The sequence below is a fragment of the Bison bison genome, unplaced genomic scaffold, assembly GCF_000754665.1.
Source record: "Bison bison bison isolate TAMUID 2011002044 unplaced genomic scaffold, Bison_UMD1.0 scf7180017864471, whole genome shotgun sequence".
NCBI lineage: Eukaryota > Metazoa > Chordata > Mammalia > Artiodactyla > Bovidae > Bison > Bison bison.
In genome coordinates this window covers 24,756,996-24,762,577 of record NW_011495032.1, presented here as the reverse complement: position 1 = coordinate 24,762,577, position 5,582 = coordinate 24,756,996, and positions in this window count along the sequence as shown.

Genomic DNA, 5,582 nt, shown 5'->3' with positions numbered 1-5,582 from the left:
GGGGTGCTCGCGCCACGGGGGCGCCGCCGCCTCCGCCCAGCACTGGCGCAGCCGCCTGGGGTCCAAACTCGTCTCCCTGGGCTGGGGGCGCAGATGGGGGGGCCGCCTTCTCCTCTCGATGCGACGTAACGGTGCGGCTTTTTCTGCGGCGAGAAGCAACAAGCGTCTCCGGTTACCCTTCAAAGTTTGCCCAAGTCTCCTGACTCACTGAGCTCAATAAGGCGCGCGCCCCCCTACACACCAAGTCTGGCCCCCGGCAAGCGAGAGCCCGGCGCCGCCGCTTGCTAGCCAAAGCCGCCGCCTCAACGGTGCTGCTCCGCCTTCTCTCCTCGAGGCTCGGCTCGCCGCCGCCGCCGCCGCCGCCTCCTCCTCCTTCGCCTCCTTCTCCAGCCCCAAAAGCTTGGCTCCAACTTTCAGCCAAACGGCTGATTCTCGCTCTGAGTCCGATCGGCGTCTTGGAGCCAAGAGCTCGGCGAGTTCTTTTAAGAAATCCAGTCACACTGCGTCCGAAGCTGCGAGGTCCTGGTGCCCGCGGCCTGGCCCTGGCCTCTCCAGCCCCGCGCAACTCTGAGCGGTGAGGGAGCGCTGCCCGCCGGGAGGGAGCGCAGAGTAACGCCTTGGAGCCGCGCAACTCTACAGAAGAAGCGTCGGGCTCTCAGGGTTCCGGACCGCCCCGCCCCCTCCCCTCCCCCCATTCACAAACCACTCCGGGGGCGGGCCCTCGAGCTCCAGGGAGGCCCAATAGCAGCCTTTGTTTTCTGTGTGACTGCCTTCGGATTGGGTGGAAGTCGGAAGGGGCGGGCGAGGGAACGCGAGAGGCTAGGTCTGCGGAGCTCCGGGCGGATTCCTGAGGGGAGGGGCAGGGGGCTGGGAGGGAAAAGTTAAGAAAAACTTTTACCCTGAATTCACTAGGGGGAGGGGGTAGAGAAGCGCATCAGAAAGGGAATTTGCTTGAAAGATTTGTTCCTCTTCCGGGTACACTAAAATACACATTCCTGAACAGAAGGGCACGCCGGGCAAAGCTTTTGCATGGAGAGGCTGAGAATAAGAGTACTGCCTCCGCGGAGAGAGACGTGACCCCGAGTCGTGTTTAGCCCTCCTTGGGCTGAAAATGCTGGGTTTGGCGGGGGCCTTTTAGGTAGCAGGATCCTAAATGTGGGGTTCGGAATGGGGCAAGAAATGGGTGCGCCTCGCGGATTGCTTTTCTCTCCGCACACTCAGACCACGTGAGGCCACAATCCCCGCTCACCCCCTCTCCGGGTTGTAAAAAAGAGGAGGGGCCGAGGCCGAAGAGAAGTAGGAGTCTGGCAGAGGGGGCCGGCTTAAGGCAGGAGGAAGTGTCGACCCCTCCAAGGGGACAGGGCCGACGAGCGGCGGGCGCGGGGGACCCAGGCATCAGGCCACCCTGCCCGCACGTACGGCCCAGAGTCTAGGGATTTGGTATAGCTTTAGTGAAGTCATAAGAAAACTAGTGCGGGAAATTATTGTAAAAAAACCTGCGGCCGAGTGCCCAGGAACACTGTACAGGTTTACAGCGAGTATTTAATTGCCCTATTTTCTTTAGTTCTGCGGCGTGTGGCCCTTGGGAGTCCCACCTTCGTCGCGGAAGCAATGATTCGATTCTTGGAATCTGCGTAGAAAAGTTTTAATGCGTATTAGAAACCAAAGGCATTTGCTAATTAAAGAGTTTTCAAAACACAAAGAGAAGTACTTCTTGTTCTCGGGTAGCGTTTTCTGATTGACAAGCGTTCTTTTGTTCTCGATCAAATCTTCGCCCCGCTGAAGGCACTGGGCCTTGGCGCGCGCTCTCTGGTTACTCCCGGCGAAATCAGAAGTTACAGCGGGTGGAGGTGGGGGATGTTACTACCCTCTCACCGGACTGAGAGGAATAGCATGAATTCCCATGGAATTTCCATGCTAAGCAAGGAAAAATCTTCTCTGTGACATTCCCTCTACCTCCCCCCGCCTCCCCCCCTACGCCCGCGCTATCCTCTGCCTTAAAAAACGTTACTCCTGGCCTAGCCCTTCCTCCTGCCAGCTCAGTTCCAGGCGCTAGAGCCCTGAGGGATTCTGATCAGGATGCATGTTTGCAGAAGTTAGAAGTTGCTGCCTCTGCTGCCCCCGGTGAGCCTCTTCTCCAGCAAGAAAAGACTAATCCTGAAACCGAAGACAATTAATTGGGTTCCCTTCCATAGGAGACTTTGGCCTCCTCTGTTTTTCTTTTATTTATTTTCTATTACTGGTTTATGGGGAATCTGTTCTTGCACTTCACAGTTCTTTGTCCTCCACTCTTGTTAATGGGTCTGGAAGGCTGAATCATTTAGGCCAAGGTAGGGTGTCAGACTGCTCACATTCTCCATCCGGTCCTCAACAGGAATCCTCGTCTTTTTTCTTCCAAAGGATCAGTTTTCCCTTCACACCCAGGACTTTTTTTTTTTTTTTCTTTTCTTTTCTTTTGGGCAATCTGCCTCAAGGTAATATGAAAGATTAATAATATTTTCTTTAAACATATTTCCTTCTCTCTTTGTATTTTTTCAAGGGCTCCTCTTTTTCTTTCTAAATTATTATTCTTATCACCTAACATTGGGGAGCCTTGATATTGATTGCATTGAAAGATGCTGTTTAAAGACAATGCAGCTTCTTTGCTTTGTCATTTAAAATGTGTGTGTGGTGGGGGGTTGGAAATCCTTTTTTCTCTCTGTGAGCTCCAGGATGTTCTCCTTTCCTAAATCAAATTTTCATGCTTATTCATCAGGCCACTGATCTAAGTCATCTTTGCTTATTGAGGGAGAAATTGCAAGCACTGTCATCTAATAAAATGAAAACCGACAGGATAAAATACTGTCTTAAATACAACTAAACCAATTTAGTTATGAGCTTCTTCTCCTCATAGCCTCAGACAGCTGCCTGATGAGGTAATAAGGATAATTCTTTTTTTAAGAGGGGAAAAAATAGCCATTTAAAAATTCAAGGGACAAATGAAATATTTTTTAAAACAATCTGTGTATTAGATGCAGAAAACCCATCCCCATTTATCTTGATGAACTGTATCACAGATGAGAGTCTTGCTCTGACTCAGGTAGACAAGCGCAAAAAACAGAGAAGCAAAGGCCAATTTTGGGGGGAATGTTTTGTGTTTTTTAGGAGGATTAAAAAAAAAACACTCCAAAATTATCTGGAAAATAAAAATTCACTGTTTATGAGAGAGGTGTGGTAGCTTTCTGTGCCTTACCTGACATAGCATGCTGATTTCAAGGAGCTAAGGAATAACAGGGAATAGTTCAGAAAAGTAAGCTCACTGTGTAGGGGGCTAAATAGTCTGTTTTAGGCTCTGTGATGGATGTAGTAACATTGGTTCACATCTGTTTAGAATCAATTTAATTGTCTTTTCCAAGTAACACCTTCCACACCCAACTCCCAAAGCCACTAACTGGTATCTTCCTTGGAAAGCTAAGGGTGGAAAATTTTGTAACCGTCTGCTGCAAAACTTCCAATTGTCTCTGCCCTTTAAAACAACAAAAGCTTTTATTTCTTCACATCATAGTTATGTGGTTCCATAGAAAAGTGATGCTATTCATTGGCTCCAGTTATTTAAATATTACTTATCTTGGCCAAGTCCCAGGTTTATCTAGTTGAATTTCATTCTGATGTCAGGCCAGATTTGAAAATGGCCACCTTCGTAGTGCCACAATCCTGTGGTTGTAGTGAAACTCCAGCTTCAGGAATTACTCATGCAAGACCAGAAAGGGCAGCTTTTAGCATATACTTTCTGGCCTCTCTTTTACCAGACAATTTGTGACTTTATAACATTGAGGATTTGTGATTACCAATGGCCAGGTTGCCTTTGGCTTCTTTTCACTTTAGTTGGGAGTGTTGGATCATTCAAAAAATGGAACATTTTGATCCCTAAGGCAGACTTTCAGGTATTAATGCAAGTTAGAAATGTCTAGATTGAATTAGGAGAATTAGAGGGGGGCCATGCTGAATTCTTCTAGACCCTACAAGTGGAGGTGGTTTGTGTGGCAGATTCAGTGATTGTGTCTATTCCACCATTTTCCTTGTTGGTTGAGGACTGTATTAGTTATCTGTAGTTGTATAACACATCACTCCCTAACACAACAGGTTAAAACAACAAATATTCAATATCTCACAGTTTCTCTGTGTTAGGAATCTGGATATGCTTAGCTTGATCCTCTAACTTGGGGTCTCTCACAAGACTGCATCAGGATGTGGTCAGGGCTGCAGTTATTTCAAGGCTCGATTGAAGGAAGATCCACTTCCAAGCTCATAACAAGGCTTTTGGCAGGCCTCAGCTTCTTTTATAAAAAAAAAAAAACTTTTTATTTTGTATGGGTATAGTTGATTAACAAACACTGTTGTGATAGTTTCAGATGAACAGCAAAAGGGACTCAGCCATACCTATGCATGTATCCATCCATTCTCCTCCAAATTCCCCTCCAATCCAGGCTGCCATATAACACTGAGAGGAGTTCCATATGCTATACAGTAAGTCCTTGTTACCTATTTTAAATATAGCAGTGTGTACAGGTCCATCCCAAACTCCCTAACTATCTCTTCCCCCCATTCTTCCCCCCAGCAACCATAATTTTGTTCTCTAAGCCTTTGAGTCTCTTTTTGTTTTGTATGTTCATTTGTATCATTTTTTTTTTTTTTTAGATTCCACATATAAGGGATGTCATACAGTGCTTCTTCTTCTCTGATTTACTTGACTCAGTATGATAGTCTCTAGGTCCATCCATGTTGCTGCAAATGGCATTATTTCATTCTTTTTAATGGTTGAGTGATATTCCGTCATGCATGTGTACCAAATCTTCTTTCTAGTTGTTGGCCAGAGACATGGGTCCCTTACAGTGTTCACCTCTCATGTGGCCCACTTTGACTCCTGCCTCCCCTCCCCTGCCCCGAGATGGAAGTCATGGTCTTTTTGTAATCTAATCTTGGAAGTGACATCCTCTCAATTATGCCTTACTCCATGCATTAGAAGCAAGAAACTAGGTCTATCCACAATCAAAGGGTAGTAGGGATTCCTCTAGAATGTGAAAACCCATTAGAGGGTGAGCCATTGTAGAGATGGTTCACCACTAGGGTTATTTATTCCTTCCCAAAGTATTATGGAGATAATGCCTCAGAGAAAAACAACTCTTGGGTCTCTGACTTTGGAGTGTTCAGAGAAAGGGTCACAGATAACATGAGTTGGTTGATTATAATGCCACTTGCATCTGCTGAAGTCGGAACAGAATCCTAATTCTGGTCAACTGTTTTTTCAAACACATGTCTTTGGTCTAGAAGGAGAAAGAATATAGGACAGTTGATTAATACAAGGCTATCAGCAGCCCTGCAGAAAAACCTCCAAGTTCAGAAGGTAGCCATTCTGGGGAGTCAGATTGGTACTCAAGGACCAAAGGCTTCCCTGGTGGCCCAGATGGTAAAGAATCTGCCTGCAATGTGGGAGACCTGGCTTTGAGCCCTGGTTGGGAAGATCCCCTGAAGGAGGGCATGGCAACCCACTCCAGTTTTCTTTCGGGAGAATCCCCAGGACAGAGGAGCTTGGCGGACTACAG